The sequence below is a fragment of the Anoplopoma fimbria genome, chromosome 20 (genome assembly GCF_027596085.1).
Source record: "Anoplopoma fimbria isolate UVic2021 breed Golden Eagle Sablefish chromosome 20, Afim_UVic_2022, whole genome shotgun sequence".
Taxonomy (NCBI): domain Eukaryota; kingdom Metazoa; phylum Chordata; class Actinopteri; order Perciformes; family Anoplopomatidae; genus Anoplopoma; species Anoplopoma fimbria.
In genome coordinates, this window is record NC_072468.1 from 7729649 (window position 1) to 7749812 (window position 20164).

Genomic DNA, 20164 nt, shown 5'->3' on the forward strand with positions numbered 1-20164 from the left:
TGCAGCATTTGTCATTTAATGTTGCAAAATTCCGAATTAAAGAAAACAGTCCTTACTTTTAGTCATCCACATATTGTCTGGAGCCTTGCGAGCCCCCTCGTCTTTGTGTCTGCTTCTTATAAACACAGAGCAGGGCAAATTGAACAACAGGAAGTGTATGACAGCGCAGCTCTGTTTGGTGTACGGTTTGATGTGTCATCACATTCGGTTTATGGATGCCTCTGCTCTTGTTTTTGTTTTGAAATTGTGTAAACTTTTATTTGCGAGAGATGTACACAGATGACTGGATGTTTGGATTGCTGCTTGTTTAGTCATCCTCATGTCTGTTATTGCAGTCATAATGGCAATAATTGCAAATATCGTTTTCATGATTTTTTTGGGGATACTGGCGTGCGATGTTAGATGGGACAGGCGAGTGTGATATTGTGTCATTGAGTTCTTAAATCCCTTCATAAATAAGACCTCATTTGTAAACTAAAATAACATGAACAACTAGTTCTATTTTTTCTTTTCGTCATGCACCGCCACCACTCCTTGGTTGCCATGTGTGATTTTCATTTGCAAGAATTGCCTGAAAAAAGAAAAGTAAAAACAATTATCCTTCTATTTTGGAGGCATGTTTCTTTAAAATTGGACAGTCCGGGGATCTGTAATAAACCTAAGTGCAGGAATGAAGAAAAAGCTCTTTTTAAAAGCCGCCCACCTTGGGGAGCATGCCACTGGAAATCCTCTGGCTCTTTTTAATACATCAAAGTAGCAAATTAATCCTGAATACAACACATGTACAGGCAGGTAAATGAAGACAAAGCCACAGTGGACCTAGGCTACATGCCTCTTATTACAGGCCGTTGATAAACTCCACCTCAAGCCTTACAAATGGCTTATCGGGAGGTGTGGGAGAAACTTATTCTTAATAAGCCTGTCACTTTACAAGGGAAGTGTAAGCAAGAGAAAAATGGGCTCAAGAACACAAAGACAGTCTCTGCACATACTTGTGGTACTCTTATCTGCTCAAATTAAGCAATATATTAAATCATGTACTGTACACATCATACGGGGAAGAAAAAAGTTCCAGAGAAGTAGTTTAAACAAGAAAAAGATGACGAAGGCGTCACTGGTGCCAAAAAATGTAAATGTGGTCTCCAATCATTTGCCACTTAGCCCTCTAAATAATACCAACATAAATCCTCATTATTTGTCTCCATGCTCACTGTGACTAAGCTCTTACTCGTTGTCATGACAAAGAAGGGCGAACCATGAAGTGTTGTGGAAGATTATGGTTTGGAGCGATGACTCAGGAGTGGCTGACGTGAAGCTCCAAGACGTCTGAAAATTGTCAGCCGGCTCTTAATTGCAGTTATTGTTGTTTTAATTGTTGCATGATGGGGATCAGCGGTTCGTCGCCTAATAAGGGATGTGCAACCCATATTTTATGCTACAACAAACCAAGGGAAGGTTTTAGATTCATTACCTCATCAACAACTCATACTGTATAAAAATATATGCGTAAATTAATTAACATTTATTTAATAACCAAACAGCTGTACCTTCAGAAACATCTCTGAGCAACTGGTCATGCAAATGCAGTAAAACAGTGTGAGAAATACATTTCATCTGACATTTGGACAAGAAGGAACCTAATATAAACCATTTTCTATAACTTATTTTTATAGGTACCAATAATCATTTTCAAATAAAAAAGGTTGAATCACCGGAACAATCCCAAATTCTCTTCGGAAAGCAGTGAGCACACTGCCACACAAAGTAGAGTTCTGTCCTGGGCTAAACCAATACATGAACCGGGCCCGGACCCCCAGACCTGACCCGACTGAACCCACCTGGTGCTGCCAGATTGAGACCCGGACTTGAACCGAGACCAAGGCTGTAGTTTTATTTTTATTTCTTCTTCTATGACAATGTTTTACACTTTCAATGGAAAGGCTGTGGCATTAGACCAACATCAGAATACGTTGTATGTCAGAGTAGCATTTCAGACTGTTGTCACAACATGGTTGCAATGTTTCTACAATGCAATGGCCCCTAAATCATTATGGAAGTTTTTGCTATTACTGACTGCTTGATAATGCGACGGATTAGCTAAACGGTCTCTCTTCCCGATGTCCAGTGGGCATTGCGTAGCTACCTGTCACCCAACATGCATCAATGCAGATGAATGGCAAACTAGGAGAGAGAGCGAGAGAGAGAAGTTCCTCATGAGTTACATCCATACATGCATCCGTTATCTTTTAACCGCTTATCCTGGTCAGGGTCGCAGGGGAGCCGGAGCCGATGCCAGCTGACATTGGGTGAAGGCAGGGTAGAACACGGGGAGAACATGCAAACTCCACACAGAGGGCCTGTCTACCCTGGGAGTCGAACCTGGGTGGGCCCCTCTTGCTGTGAGGCGACAGTGCTAGCCATTTTATTACATTTGAAAAGAATTTGCCTAAAGCCTGCTTTACTCAAACTCGAAGCTGATCCATTGGGTTTTTAAACCTGTCTAGCTCTTCTCAGTGAGACATCATTTCTTTACAGACATCACTTTATTTTTGGTTGATTCAGTAAAACATTCAAAGGTTCAACAACTGTCTTTGGGACTCGGGGACGCTAAACTTTTTTCATCAGTAATGGTGATCAATACTCATCTAGCTCTGAGCATAACATTTGTCTGCTTTTGTTGGATATGTGAATCAAAGCTGCCTGTTAAATAACCTACCTAGCATACAGTATACTGCATAATGTGACACTTATCATCAGTCGAATAAGGAACAGGTGGGATGTTGCTACTGTGGTACCAAAGTAAGACACCAACTCTGTAATTAATGTAACAAGTAGTCATTTCCATGTTTGTGCTGAAAGCGATCCAAAGTCGGAGGGAAAATCTTTTACTAGTTCACAAATTCACAGTGGTTTCATGATTTTCTTATTATATTTCAAAAGACTGAACAAATGCGACGTGAACTAAGAACATGTTTGGATCAGCCAACTGAGCCGTCTTGTCCACATTCTGGCAGATTATTGAAACTCTCAAATGTGATTTCATTCAGACTGAAAAATAGTCCGTAATGGAATTTCATCCAAATATTAGGCTTACAGTTTTAATACCTGCACCTAATTCTCCCAAGGGTCAAACAGGGTTCTCCCATGTAGCATTTCAGAGTTTAGTTGTGTGTCGTTATTGACGCAGCTGTGCTACTGAGGTGACATATTTTACTCCCCCCGCCTGGCCAGAGGGACAGTATAACCCCCAGAGATGACTTCCTTTTGATAGCGAGCTCTGAAAGCTTCCTGTCACTTAGTGCGGTTTGACGGCATCATCACAACGCCCATTGATCCGTTTGGCTTGACTCTGCATTATTAAGATGACACTTGTGTGCGTGGGGGCGTGCGCTCTCTGTGTCACGACTGTAATGCATGTCTCTAGATCCATTATAACCCGATTAGACCCCCCCCCCCCCCTCTCATTCTCCTGGAAGTGCTGCTCTGTGACAGAGAGCATAATCTTTAATGGAATTTGTGTGAAATTAAATTATACGAGCATCAATAAACATAACATAATTCAGAAGAGTAAATGGGCTTAATTTATTGGATGGGCAGGCGTAATGGCACCGGTGTGTATAGAACGGAGATGTCAGGGTGACGGGTTCAAAACAGCGGGGCAAGAGGGGTTGACAAATACATCATCAGTGTGTGTGTGTGTGTGTGTGTGTGCGTTTGTACGTTAGCATGCGTGACACTTTAAGTGAGAAAGATAAATGTTAACGATGAGGCATAGCAGGGTCTTCACTGTTCTGACTATTCCATGTGTGTGTGTTTGTGTTTGTGTGTGTGTGTGTTTGTGTGTGTGTGTGTGTGTGTGTGTGTGTGTGTGTGTGTGTGTGTGTGTGTGTGTGTGTGTGTGTGTGTGTGTGTGTGTGTGTGTGTGTGTGTGTGTGTGTGTGTGTGTCCAATATTCCGAGGCAGGAATTTGGAACAGCGGGAAACTGGCAGATTTTTCATCCACATGAGTGGGTAAAAGAAAGTTCAACCTTTTATTAGAGAGGACTGTAATTTAATGGGCAGGGTGCACACATAGACCGGGATGGAGACGGAGGGTGACGAGGGAGGAAGGGTGAGAGAGAGAGAGAGGAAGACAAAGATTAGATTGAGAGACAAATGAAAAGATAGCAAGGAAGCAATGGAAATGGAGAGGCGAAAGTGTGTGTGTGGGGGGGGGGGTGAAAACGTATTGAGGGGACAGGGCGAGAAAGAAAAGGGTGGATGTGTGTGTGTGTGTGTGTGTGTGTGTGTGTGTGTGTGGTGTGTGTGTGTGTGTGTGTGTGTGTGTGTGTGTGTGTGTTATAAGGATGATTTGATGGAGTGGCTCTGCAGCTGTAACAGTCAAGTGTTTGATTGCCCGGGTGGGGATTCGCGTGAGGTTGTCATTTTGCGCCTTAACCTTTTCGGGGGAGCTTTTCTCTTTTTTTTTGGGGTGGGAGGTTAATAATCAAAAATGATCTGCTTCACTAGAGCAGATAAATAGTGTCAAACACAGCTGGGACAGAGAGGGGCTGACTGGCCACCACAGAGCTAAATTGATGGTTGTAGCAGAAGAGGAGACGGGGGGAGAAAAAAAGAACCCCTCGTTCTACTGTATGACATGAATAGACTTCCAAGGTGTCGCTTTCTTTTTTCTGCTCCGTCGTTCTCGTGATGAGCCGCAGTCAGAAGCCAGGAGGCGGAGATGTAAAGTGTGTGTCGCCTTTACAACAAACCTTTCAATTTACAATCTGAGAGGTTGACGTTTTTATTCATTATTTTCTTCTTTTTTTTTCCTCTTTCAGTCAGGTTCTGTGTGTGTTTAAGAAGTGCTCGCCACAGTGTTGACTCTGCGTGAGGGATTATGTCATAGTCAGACACACTTACACACACACACACACACACACACACACACACACACACACACACACACACACACACACAACACACAAACAAGACAGAAAAAAGACAGAAAAAGGCACAAGCTGTTGAAGACATATGTCATTGTCACATTTTTTCCCCTCCTCCTCCCAGAAGGCCTGACTGTTTTTGAAAGATATACTGTCCACAAAAGCCTTTTCTTCTCTATCCCATAAATCTGTTTGTGTGGCGGATAAAAGGAGATGGACTGAGCGAAAAAAAAAAAAAGAAAGCAACTCAGTTTACTTTATCATCTTTCACTCTCCCCCCCGTCCCCCGTCCCCCCACTGCCCTCGATCTGGCACCAGATTTGTGACCATAATCGTGGATAACTTACAGTATAATCTTGTTTGTTCCTTTCTTAAATGGAGCGATAACATCTCTCCGGATCATGACTGGAACGACAGCAATAACGGGGGGGGGTTGTTCCATGGTGGAGGAAGACAGGGGGAGGAGGGGTTGGGAGTGGAGCAACGGGGGAGATGGGAAGGGATAGAGAGGCTGTTGCACTTCTTTTCTTTATGTGGAAATCCTAAAGTGCTGGCGTTTATGACCAGCTGCCTGACTGCTTCCACTCCAGGATTTACAAACCTCCTCAGACACACACACACACACACACACACACACACACACACACACACACACACACACACACACACACACACACACACACACACTCAATGAAGGCACAGTGCTATCTGGAGAAAAGGACAATAATAAATATCTCCAATATAAGAGGTCAGCAAAGGTCGATCGGCCAGGAAGATCCCCTGTCATAATTTGTTTAAGGACCTGCATCCAATAGTCGTTTTGGGGATTGTCAATGTTGTGTGTGTGTGTGTGTGTGTGTGTGTGTGTGTGTGTGTGTGTGTGTGTGTGTGTGTGTAAATGCAAACAGTTCATTATTCGGTGAAGTGAAATGGGCTTTTGTTTAGATCACTCATAGCCACAAGAGCTTCCATTGACACTGCAATATATAAAAATCCTTACCGGGAGCAGCGCATTTATGATGATTGGTGATGTTTATCTTATTAAATACAGTGAAAATCAATGTTTGGGGACGAACCCCATAAACCTCTGTTTACTCCAACTTTTGACTTTTGTGAGAAAAAGATTGCATGGGTTAAATTCAAACAAATTGTTTTTTGTGAAATATGTTTTTAAACAGAGCCAGAAAATGAAGAATCATTGTCAAAAGACATTGAAAAGGTGTAGACCGATGCCATGTTTCATATCATATTTTAATATGCTTCTCAAACTGAAAAGCTTTCTTGTGTCATACTGTACATGCTATTGTCACAAATTGATGTCTCAAAAGAACTTTTTTTAGAATTCAGGTGCAGTTTATACAGTTATGATTTAAAACGCACAATAATGTAGTTGTAAGCAGTAAAACATATTTATAGGAGTACTTATACATTATTAAATATAAAAAAATGTAGCATATGCGCTTACGACTACAAGACATGATTACTATTATTATATACTGCTTATAAATGTCAAATAGAGGGATTTTCAGTAACGCGGTATTTTTATCACTTCACAACCACTAACACATAGATAGAAAAAGTCAAGAAATATCTAATATCCTGGAAAAGAAAATGATAATATTCAATTAGGCTTTCTCTCATCTTGCAATGATGAAAACTCTTCTCCTGTTTGTGCTTTTCACTGATATGAAATGCCATAACCTTTATTCTTTGTCATCATGGTCTCTTAATATGGGGAAGAAAACTGTGTATCTTTTAAAATGCTGATGCTGCACACTTATTGAAGCCTGTTGTTTATGCCCCGTGTTCTTCGGAGGACAGGATCATAAACAACAGCTCTGGGCATAAAGGACAGCTCTGAGATGCAGATCGCTCATCAGGAGGGCTATAGAAATGCATGCCTCGTTAATTATTTAAAAGTCTGCGCAGGCTCAGAGGCTTTACCGATAACCGCCGATCAGAGATGAGGGGTTGTTTGCTCACTGTCAGAGAAGAAGCGGCGATAAAAGAAGACCCCAGCCTCATGTCGGCCTGCCTTTAGACCTTCCAGGACAAACCCTGTGTCCACGGTGTGGCTGATGGATGGGCCTGCATCTCCCAAGCTTTGGATTCAACCTCCATAAAAACACACACCCACCCCCCTGTCCTCACTGCACCCTCCGACTTGGACAGGTGATACAAGTGTATATTTATTTATTTCCTTTAATACTCTTCTTTATCTCCTTCTCTGGGAGTAGGCCTCTGAGATTGATCAATATTTAATTTTCTGGGAGAAGAAGTGGGGAGGAATCGGCGCTGCAGCGACACACAGGAAATCTTTCCCCCACACACCGGCTGCATTCTCTCATCCTCTCACCCTCTCGCATCCTTCCCTCATCTCTTGTCTCATCCCGACCCTCTATCACCCCGACATCTCCTCCTTCGCACCTTCCTCCTGCTGCTCCGTTAACCACCGTTCCTCCATGCTGAACAAAAGCTCCTGCTAGTTCCGATCGTCCCCCCGGATAGGAAAAAAAGGGCTGAGGTTAACCTCTAATGTAATGAAGGATCATAAAGGGAGTTGCTGTGCCCTCTTGCAGGAAGGCCTTGCTACGAACAGGGCCCTTTGGTGACCTTTTGATCCCATATGGTCATTGCCCAGTGCGTGGATGTGCCCTTTAATGTCTGAGCAGTCTAATCAATGGATCATTTTTCACTTTGGAGACTGGGACGTCGAGCCTCATGGCACGAGCAAAGGAGAAGAGCACAATGGGAAAGATTCTTCAATATTGTCCTTTTCTATGTCTCCATCTGTATCTGGTGGCAATCTTAGAAGAGACTGACACTTGGATGTGTTAAAGCCGCTTCTTGAAAAAACCCTGAAGTAGCATCGGGGAAAATAAAGGATGAGCCAAGAGCAAAAACACCGCATCGCTTTGGTTTGAAGATGAGAAATCGGAGGCCTAGCCCTGCCAATAAAGCCTTGAGACAACTGCTTAGTCAGGTTCAACTAATCATGTGTTTTCGTCGATGTATTTGAAACGAGCGAATCGTCATTGGTGACATAAGCCATTATTATCTTGACCCCTGAGCCCCTGTTTAATTAACCCATACGTTTGATTTAATGCTCGCAAAACTGAATCTTTTCTTTACTTTTTCTTGGTCCGGACGTACAGATGTTACACTCTGGACATCACCAACAACCTTTGTTTATGTTAAATGGCTTTAAACATGTTGATACAAATCAGAGTCTAAGCTCACTTTAGGCTTCAAAGGATTGAACACGTGTTTGGGAAAAGAAGGGTATTTTTTTTTTCCTTGCCATTTTACAGAGGAATGTTAAATGTCTCTCAGTGGATTGAACACATTCTCACAGTTGCTTCAATAAAAAAAAGGAGAAGCATCCTCGTTTTGGTCTCTGCATTATCGGTGCTGCTGTGCAGTAGATGATCATGAAAGGGGGCTGATAGTTTTGACTGCAGGCCATCGAGGCTCTCTCCAGATAGAGGGCAGTGCCACCGCTCCTCTCATTATGCCCCCCTCTCCTCTGCCGGGCTCGGTAATCGCCACCATAAGGGTGAAGGAATTTCTCCGCACATGCTGGTGGTTTTCTGGCTCGTTCCAACCTCTGCTTCCCATTGAGCGGTGAGGAATTTAAATTTTCATACACAGCAAGGAGAAATTACTTTCGCAAAGTTGTTGCTGTCCCAGAATGTCTGGCTTGCTTTGAAATATCCCCTCGAAAAGACTTTGAAATCTGGTGATAATAAATGTTATCAGTAGGGCAGAAATGGAAATAGAGAGTGGAGGGGCTATTCTTTTATAGGTCTCTTGTTCTCTGTGAAGTGGCAGCAGCCAGGTTTAGCTCTTGTCTATCTGTGATCCACATAGCTGACTAATAGTGTTGTGCAGCATGTGGTCTCTGGGGCTTCAGACCAGGTGTTGGTGTTAATGCTGGGGCCCTAACAACACCTGTTAGGGCCAGCTTCAGCATCCAGACGGACGTCTGCTCTGGTTACCATGCTTAACCAACCTGACGTACGCTCACTGAGACATTTAGTAATCTAAAATGCATTACAAAGGAAGCCATGCAGCCAGTTTAAAACTATTTTTTTTATTGAATCTGGGAAGGAATTAGAATTCTGGTTTTGTTTCCTAGAGTCACATCAGCAGTTTCTTTCATTTGATTGCTCGGAATTAAATTAAGAAATAATACAAAGTGTCATGAGAGCATGCTGGATATTAATGTTTCCTCTATACCTCAGTCTGCATACATTCAACAATGTTTAGTTTGTCTAACTTCTAAAACAACTCATATTTCTGTAGTTTAATAATATATATATATATATATATATATATATATATATATATTCACAGTACTCAAGGTTCACTTACTAGCTTTTTTCTAAGCTCACAGCCTCCTTCATCAATGGATGGAGAATGGAGATAGCTCAATTGACATCACATGACCTACGTATAGAACTTGATTACAATTGACCATGTCTCCATGACAACTGAGCATTCTCCATCCACTGCTGAAGTCTGTGAGTTGTGACTGAAAGCTCCAATAAAGTTGGTAAGAGGCCCTTTAGGTAAAAAAATAAATATCTGTCCAACCCGTGCAAAAGCAGTTCATTGGAGCATTTTCTGACCTGCCTCTATATAATTAAGGTTTGTTTATGTTTAGGTGAATAAACTTGAGGTAGGAACTCCATGGTCAGGGTTAAAGTATAAAAACCTCCTTGGTTAAGGTTGTGGCGGAAATAGTGGTTAACCATTGGTACTGTAGGATGTAAAAAATGGTCGCATAGAGACAATTAAACACTTTGTCCACCAACCTTTTTCCACCAACCTCCTCCTCAGAGAGCAAATTTACCATGCGGTATGATTCCATACCAACCAAAATGGTTGCAAAAATGGGTCTGCAACTTCTGGCTTTGAAGAAACACAAAAGAGACAACATGAAAAAGGGGAGAGCCTAGAATAAAATAAGAGAATCTCCTGGTGTTTCTGCTGAGTTTTGAGATCAATCAGTCTTAGGCTTCACACACAAACACACCCACACGGTCGGTGTCTACATTGCTCATTAGCTTTAGCTAACGCGTCCAAATTTTAGTTCATTGGCTGTTTGGGCTGAATAAATAGCGACCGCATGGACAGTCCTATGGTCAAATTTGCACAAATGTTGCCAGGACGAAAAACAAATAGCTTCATGTTCAGTCTGAACACACCTGCAGGTTTTACAAAGCTACTAAAACACCACGCTACTTCCACTTTTGCTTTTTAGACAGGTAGGTCACCAGATTGCTGTGTACAAATAGCATGGGGAATAAAAAAAAAAAATCAATTATTACTTGGTTGCATAATTTGTGTGACCACAAAGACAGTCACGCCTGATCTTAAGTGCTGTATTTTTCTTTATATAAAGTGGCGTTTAGCAAGTGTCGTGGTCACAGGTTATCATTTGTCCTATTGATTGGTTGGACAAATGTCAAGTAGGCCGGTCTTATCTAATATGAACCTGCCAGAGGGCAAACGTCAGGGGCAGAAAGAAAAGAGAGGATGTGGAGGAAGGAGGCATTTGAAATTTGGTGTGCTGCAAATATATCAAAACTGTTAAAATCGTGATTGGACAAAGAACGCTAACACTCATCCATGAAGTATTTTTAGTTTAGTTTGTGTCTGACACAACACTCCAAGTCGAAATCATCAGAAGAGAGCAGAGTGGAACAGCAATCTGATTTATCTCACAGACCATGAGAAGGTTCAAGAGTGGGGGCAAATTAAATAAATATAATTTGTGCATTAAATCATATTCAATGCTGCACAACTTGCCCTTTGTCCCTTTCTCTCAGGCGTCATTATTTGACCCTCCGCCGCAGCCACACACAGCTTTACAAGATGTTATGACCTCTTAAACAGTGGCACTTTAAAGTATTCCTCTCCTGCTCACTGGTCCACGGAGGCCAGGTTTCTTGCCAGGGATTATCAAAGTTAACAGGATTTTAATGGGTCCGGGGAGACCGGTAAAGACCCTACCAGGGCCAGGTAGTGCCGCTCTCCTGCTACCCCTCCTGCTCCCTAATGCAGTCAGGCTGCACAACCAAGCACCGGCTAAATAATAAACAGATGGCCACCACCAAATATAGCCGGCCCCAGTCCAAACTACAAAAGGGACCCCTGAAATGAAATGATGGGGTTATTAAAGGGGGGAGATACAATTTGCAGGTCAAAATGTAATGGGAACCCTTCACTGTGCAAATTGAAAATTAACCTCTGGTGGCACTGAATCGTTCACAGCTGATGTCGTACATGCACGGCAGGCGTTTTTTCTTTCTTTCTCGCAGTGGCAAAAGAAGCTGTTGGGGGAAATCGAGGATGATGAAGGCGGATCAAATTTATGACTCTGGGGGATTTCTTTTTTCTCTCATTTGTCTCTCCGCTCTTCAGGACCCATTTGCAGCCAAGTAAGTCAGGAATGAGATGGAGTGCTGAGAGAGCAGTGCCTCTGAGTTCTACAGCTGTCCTGCTCTCACATTTTATTTCCTACCACATATCACTTTAAAAAAAGTCTGTTTAGCGCCCAGCAGATCAATAACCAGCCCCTTTTTCTGTGCCTCTGTAAAGTACTAGAGCTTAATATCCAGATGATCGCGTTTGCACAACAAAATGCCACTCATTTTTCGTCGAATTATGGAATCCCCAAAACAAAATGAGTCAAGGTCCAGTGTATTTTTTCTCCTGGATTAATGCATTTATACAAATAGGCTGGCCTCCTTGCACTGTTCCTCGGGGCGTTAATCCATTCCCCTAAACCCCCTCTGTAAGAATCGGCTTATGATGCTAACCTTGTCATATTCAGCGGCTGTCAGCGAAAAGGCCAATGTACCGGGCCAAACCGGTAAAGTGGCCTATTCATTATCCTAATCTCATTAGTTAAGATCTGTTAAGTAGAGACCGGTTTTAATGCACGCTTTTTTCCCCTTTTAATTATTGACCATAAATACATTGGAGTGCATTAAGGGTTCTGGGGGCGAAGAGCGGAGCGGCTCCTAATAGATTAGAGGACGGGCACATTATCTAAATGTATATATCTAACTAATCATGCGTCATCCGTAGTCATGTGAGCGTCCTGACATCAATTGCATTTTGACCTTTGACCCCGGCTGTGGCCTCTCGGAGGTGCAGCCATGTAAAGGTCCGATGCGGTCAGAAAGAGAAGGCAAAAAACCTGACGTCATGGTTGCAGGAAGGTTCTTTCCAGTAATGATTAAGACTGTAGTGTTGTTTCTGAGTGCTACCAGATTATTTCTAAATTGTTACCGATTAAATCATTTGGGGATTATTTTACAAGCGCTGTACTGTGCGGTATGTCCGCCCGCACGCCGGTGATCTCATGTTGAGGAGTTTCAGGGGAGAAAATCTCTCTCCTCTCTCCTGCTACGTTGCTTTTTGTCACTTTTGCTTTCCATCTGTCTCGTACAGGCATTCTCTCTCTTGCTCTCTCTCTCCTCCGCACAGCACACACACACACACACACACACACACACACACACACACACACACACAGTCACTCAGACACGCAGTCATTCGCTCGGTGATGAGGGAGAGAAGTGCTCCGTTGGCCACACAGAGGGGCTCTTTTACAGTTGTGAGAGGCTATTGTGTAAAACAAGAGCGAGGGCATGCTCCTTCGAAGTATCATCCCAGCTTCTGTGTGTGAGGAGTGTTTGTGTTTGTGTGTGTGTGTGTGTGTGTGTGTGTGTGTGTGTGTGTGTGTGTGTGTGTGTGTGTGTGTGTGTGTGTGTGTGTGTGTGTGTGTGTTAAATAGACTTTATTCTCTATCTGTAAGCACATGAAGGTGTATTCAGTATCCCTTATTCTAATTGTCAGAATTTCTTTTTTCATTTTCATATCAAATGGCTCAAGGTAAGCCTGATGCATTATGATTAACATATAACATATATATTTTTTTCATTTAAATGCACGCCTGACTCTTTAGTGATGGGAGCCAATCACGATCAAGACACGCCGTGATGCCTTCAGGTAATCTGAAAAAGAGGAGGAAAAATGGCCTTTTACACAATAGCTTCAAATGTACAAGCACGATTGAACGCATTGTACTTTAATGTGCTTTGAATTAGTGCACTAATTCAATTGGCCGACAACATGGTGTTTTTCAGAGAGGTGTATACAATCCTCTGTATGAACGTAACTATCCATTGAATAAAAGCGGTACATATATAAAGGTGAAAAAGGGCCACATGAAACTCAAGCCCTCACCTTTACTTTTTACTGAGACCACAATTTTGAAGGTCGGCTCACTGTAAATCTTTAGCACATAAATATTACCCAGAAAATGCATAACACGGGAGAATTTTCTGTGAAAGTGTTTGTGCTTGTTAATGCAGCACCAGGCTACAGAGCAGCTGCTGAACCTCCACAGCACAATCACCCCCTCAGTCCATATCCAGTCAGAGACACACCACAGAATAACGGCTATTGTCTCGTCCAGCAGAGATCCGTAACGGCATACAGTGTGTTTGTGTGTGAAATAAGAGTCTCAGTGTTACTTAGCCTTAATGACGGTGCGGACACATGTGTAATGTAAGTAATGTGGATTCTGTGCGACGCTGCTCTTGGGCCTTACAATAACACTCTGCTTTGTCCCTTATCCGTGGGGCATTTTCATCACTGAATCATTTTCAGGTAGAAGTAATCAGTGTTTTTAAAGCATGTTCTTGAATTGAGTTGACTCATGAACATAAAAATTGATAGTTGTCACCTGGAGTGTTTTGACGTGTGGCAATCAACAGTGTTATGCCTCTGCAGTCTTTTCTAAATAATACACTTCCAGCATGTGTTATTTTAATAAGCCGCTAAAAAGGATTATGAGTTTTCGAACATTATTGTGCATCGAGATCTGTGGTGGAAATTACACGGCGTACATGGAGAAATACAGTAATTACTGTCTTCTTTCCCTGATGCTAAATACAGGTGATGCATTCGCAGTGTTTCCCTTTAATCCATTTAATTACTGTATGTATGACAACATGTGTGGGTGGGTGTGTGTGTGTGTGTGTGTGTGTGTATGGAACTTCCTTCAAACCCCCCGCTCCATCACTATCAGGCTGCTCCATACATTACGGCCTGTTTCCACTCAGGCAATTATTGCTTGGCTAACATGTATGGATGGATGTCTGAGAGCGGCAGGTCATAACAGTCATATTGAATCGGCCATATTAGCGAGTCAATAAAGAGCCCCGGGCAGGTTGATTTAATTACACTAGTAGCCTGATTAGACTGCCTTCCCTGGAGTAAGTACAGACTATATGTCATAATCATAACAATGGTGCAAATTATGAACAGGTCAAAGTAATATCCCTTGGTGGTTTGTCATCGCAAATCGTTCTGGTAAATTATTGTGCGCTGATGTGATTTCATGCTGTGCCCGCGGTGTTGATTTTATTGGCTTCTGACAAATTGTTAACAGAATGAAAAATGAATACTGGTATAGAAAAAAAAAAGACACTTTAACTTTTTTTTCTTTCCTATTAGAAATAAATAGAAACTCTGTGTGACACGTGACAGTAGATACAGGCGTGCTGAAATGACACCCCGGGGCTCCGATATTCATATCTCCTGAAAACATGCTGCAGAAAAAAGAAAAAAAGAAATCTCTGTTATGTTTCATAGACTTAATGAACTATCCCAATCAAAGCAAACTTGACATTTAGTCACTTTCTTAAAAAATAGGTAAATAAATAAATGAGTGAGGTTAATGTTTGTGTTGTCTTTGTTTTAAATTAAGGATTACACCGCGAACCGAGCACCCATCACGCAGCAAAATAATTAATTTGGGAACGTTATTTAGACACAATTTACATATAAATGTGTTTTGTATTAAAATAAAGAAACAATACAAATACACCATAGTTATAAATTACACCCTCAAGACTAAAATTTAGAATTAAAATGCTAAACGTGCTGATTATATTCAAGAACAATTTCTTCTTGACCTTTCGTCGTTTGGGTTTGTGTTTGGGCCTCAATTGGAATTTCACAGGTTTTTCTGTTGCGGTTAAGATTGTCATGGTTGACTTTTCATCATTTGTAACTACATAACAAGACTTTTGGGTAACACTGCGCTTTGTGCTGATGCTAATAATACCATGTAAAATACACTACTGGTTTATATTGTAATCAAAGGTAGAATTTAATTTCATGCTACTTTATACTTCTACTCCTCTACATTTTAGAGGGAAATATTGTATTTCACTACTATATTTTCACTTATCCACAACATTTTATTCAATTTATGCAGTTACTATTCACTTTGAACTTGCATACAAAACATATGGTCATTATTCATTATTATTATTATTGAAAAAAGCCCTGCACACCATCACAGGTGCTTTCAGTCATTATGACTGATTGGACCTATTTATTCTACATTGTGGTACTGGTACTTTAACTCACTTACTTTACTTTACTTTTATTGTAAAGAGTAGTAAAGAGTACTTCATACACCACTGATTTTTTGCAAATAAGACTTGTGACCAAATAGTCTTCTTAGCAGTTCCTGTTTATTCTGCATACATAAATCTCTTTGAAAACAAATAAAGCCCTGATCACACTATTTCCAGCTCTTATAAAAGTTGTTGTTTCCATAATATGAATGTGTCTCCAACTTAAATTTCCCAGCTACATGTATAAGATATGAACCATCAACATCCCGTTTCTGCTTCCTGAAGGGACATATGTCACAACCTATCCACATGGTGGCAGCAAAGAAACAAACATGTCTGAATGTGCATGCGTTCACAGCCGTTCTGTGCCCGTTCCGATGTGTGTGTGTGCACATGTGTGTGTGTGTGTACCATCACATGTTTGACGGCGCTGATCTGACCCATGCTAATGAGTGCTGCCGACGCGGCTGACACAGAGTGACACAGGGACAAGAAAAAGACCCTCTTCTCTCCCGACGCCTCCATCTCTGAGCCTTAAAATAACCCCACGGAGCACGCTGCATGTTTATTAGTCATGTATCAGACAAGCGGCTGATGGACGCGGATGCTCATTACCAGTTAGTGTTGCTTCAGAAGAGGCCAATCTGTGCCCTGTGAGGGTCATCACTCAGGAGCAAACAGGCCTGACACGGGCATAAGTTGAACTTGAATAGAAATTATTTTTAACTGAATGAAAAAACAAGAGACCTGCTCCGGATCAGACCGGTGTGCATGCAGTATAATAGGTATATTGTGCTAACAGTGGAGAATGTTCCCATGAGAGTTTTGACTAATAATAATGTCCCTGTCCGTTCTTTTAGCCGTCTCTCCAGGTATTTTCTCAGTAGGTTAGGTTACCTTACATCTGCATAAGTAGCACACATCCCTTTTTTTTTCTATATTGAGATATCTGATATTTTGGCATTGGTGCAGTGTGACATACACGGGGCCCGGGAGGCAGACCTGCTCCCTCTCTCTCTCTCTCTCTCTCTCTCTCTCTCTCGCCCTCCACGCATGACATCACCATGCCTGCTTTTAATTAAAAGACAGGAATTGGCAGTTGTGGGAAATATGAGCAAAATATTTGAATTTCAATCACTATTACATTTCCCTTATTTCACACACAGTGCATCCGTGGAATGTGCCACACTGCTGCATATCCAATGATGGGATCAGTCACTGAGCATTAGGCCTGGGAGCGGAGCAGAAAGGAGAGGGCTGTACAGTACAGTCCGCCTGCAGCAGCAGGTACTTTTCATATGAGAGGGCTCAGCGTGCAGCGATGGTGACGTGTTCACTTGATGACGCTTTGGAGCGGCTACAATAGCACGGGTCAAAAGGTTAAACAGAAGCACAGAGGCATTCAGAGTAGTAGGAAATCAGAAAAAAAATAACTAATTGATTTGGCCATGAAACTTCCCCGGTTGATTATTTACATTAAGACAATATTTTTTTTTGAGGCATTCTCTATTGAATATGTACTAATTTGCATTTTTTTCCAGAATAGAATCCTGAACAACGGATAAAGCCAGGTTCAAAATTCTTGTTTCATCTTGTTTACATATTGGAGTCAAAGGTTTTAACAGAGTGAATTTTGGACATCTCTCTCACTTCATTAATCAGAAAATACAATCTACAGCCATAAAAACAAAATCCTTTTTTCCATGTTTTTAGGAATTAAATGTTCTATTAATCAGACTATGGACGATATATGAACAAACCACTCGGTAAAAACCTTCAGATTAGAGATAGGAGTGGAACTGGAAAGTTTGGTGTATGAAAATGATACTGAAGTGGAGATATCTTGATCAGTGTCAGAAATACCTTATTTAGAGAAAACTGACTTTAAAGATGTAAAATTCCAGATGATACAACAGACACGACAGGTGAATCGGGTAAAAAACATAAATTAATAGATGTCACGATGAAACGTCCCAATGATGACTTACATTAAGGCAATCATTTTTCTGAAACTTTATGTTTCAATATGCAAATCAGGGATATTCTAATGCAAACTTATTGCTGAGTTTAAGAAAAATCTGCAGAGGTAAATAGACAAAGTAGTAAAATAACCACCTAAATGTGTCTTTGGATGTTTTCTGTCAACTAGTCTGAATTAAGACATGTAATGGAAGGAAAATAGCCCCAAATCTCTAAATTGACCGGTGCATAAAATAGTGGCTCCCCTTCACACTAGAAAAAAATAGATTTTCTTTTGTCAACAAATGCTTGGTGATGTTACTTCAAACTACATTCACCTCTTGGTAATATTAGAGCAACCTGTAATAATTCTCCACCAGATGGGGCTATGTTTCATGCTGTAGGTAGTCATTGCCTCCTTCCTTATACTGTAAAACCTCTACATTATACAATATCTACCAATACATTTATACATTTTTAATGCAAACAATATCTATATCATCTTTGTTTTACCTTCAACCTTAATAAAATCACATAATCTAATACTCCCATAGGGACTGATGATTAAAAATGTCCAGTACTCATACTGTATACTGTATCAGACTGATGGTATTGTTAAGATATTTCTTCACTATTACGACTTAAACATAGTGTAATGTATGTTCTATGATGTATTGCTCTTTTGAATAGGTTCTTAGTTATATATGAGGAAGTTATTATATTATTTTACAAACATTAAGTAAGGTCTCTAAGTGTAAACCTAATGGAGGGTTGTTGTTGTTGTGTTTTTTGTTTGTGAGTTATTTAGTTTGTTTGTTGGGTTATTTGCTATTATTCTACCTGTTTATTTCATGGCACAAAATAATATGATATGCAAAAGTAAAAGAGAATGTAATGCATCAGCAAGTCAGTAGATGGCAGCAACAGCACATGATCTAGCTTCACCGTTTGACAGTCCATGCTTGGAGAGAAAGAAAAAAGTCTCTGCAGATTCCCACAGCCTGTCACTGATATGCCCTCTGTAATGTAAAGACCATGATGCATTAACTCAAACCAACTACCTGAAGACTGGCATCTTGAATTAGCCACGCCTCATTTCGGTCAGATCTGCTCCGTCAGTGCATAGCTAGGCCACACAATCTGTTAAGTGACAGCTTCTCTAAATTATTAATATTCCATTATACTCTGACGGTAAGACTGTGATGGCAGGTGAACTGATATGCATGAAAGCAAATTCTACCTTTTTTAACATTTTATCCAACTATAGATTCTAAAAGGTCCAATATCCTGAAATAGTCTGAGCATAGGATTACCAGACAGTGAGGACATGTATCTTTATATACAGTCTGTTGTACAACCCTTTTAGTGATGGACACCAGTGCCACTTATGCCAGATTTATACCAGAGCAGTTCACCATTATAGATACTTTGTTTTTATAGCTAAACCCGAAAAAATCCCCCTAAAAAGTTTGGAAGTGTCCAGGTGCCTTTTTCTTCTCCCACTTCCACTTGTAGCCAACACTCCACCACATTGCTCACTACTGGTGGACTGATGCCAAATCAAAATATGTCCCAATTTTCCAGATGACCTGTCTATTGCCATTCCATTGGCAGCTCATTTTGGGATGAAGTTTGACATCAAGACATCAGCAATCATTATTAGATAAACCATGTCTGATTTTATCAGAGCTAGTCTTTCCATTATCCTGTTTTGTTTTTTTTCAAAAACAGACAGACATCAGAACAGGAGTGAATTAGAAATGAGTTGGGGGGGGATAGAATAGTAAAATAAACTTTTAGCGCTCCATCTATGTGAGTTTTGTACCTCCTCTGTGAACCGATGCACAGCTTTCCTGAACTGACAAGTAAACTAGTCTCTGAAGATTTACAAAATTGCTTTCATCTCTACCTACAGCATATACAGCTTCAACTCCAAACATGCATAGATTGCTCCAAAATTCTGTGTGAATCAGAGCAAGAGAAAATACATAAGGAATCTGAAAACATTCAGTCTTGTGAGTCCTGCTGCGTCAACAAAGCGAGGAAAAGTCGTATTGCAACACGCACAAAGGGAGAGTGACTTCGCTATATCTTAACGTGTATATTAGCGCCCTGAATGTCATATACGGCTCTTTTAAAGTGAAGTGGGCATTCGGTTTTCCTACACTGGAGAAAATCCTCGTTCAACATGAGAATTCAGGAGACATATCCCTCCGAAACCACATCATGAAACCATAACGGAGACATAATAACCTATTTGCTCCGTGAGTTTCGTAACCGTCTGGTTGCTTTAAAAAAGAAAAAAGAAAAAAAAAGCCAGCATGGCAGCCAGTCTGCACTCTGTGCCTAATGTGAAGCTAGGACACAGATGTGGTTCATATGATGATATGTAAATACTTTCAGGGCAAATTTTCCACCTTAAGGATCTTGGAGCTCACAAGAGGGGACACACACACACACACACACAGACAGACCCACTACTAATGTGTTCCGACGGGGGAGCAATTGAGGGCAAAATTGGGAAATCTCGTTCGTCTGGAGTTCTCCGTACTCATGGCCTGGCATGGCTTGCTGGGAAGTGCGGGAAGCCGAGCCATTGAGTCACTGTAGACAATGGGTCAGGGTGGTTTCAGACTGTTGGAGGAGAGTTATGGCGGAGGTGGGCCGGTAGGGAGTGTGTGTTCTCAGCTGGGGGAGCAGGGATTCCCTCTGACAAGACCTGAGCTTTATTTTCTTACGGAGGGAATGGGTAGTGTGTGTGTGTGTGTGTGTGTGTGTGTGTGTGTGTGTGTGTGTGTGTGTGTGTGTGTGCGTGTGCGTGTGTAAAAG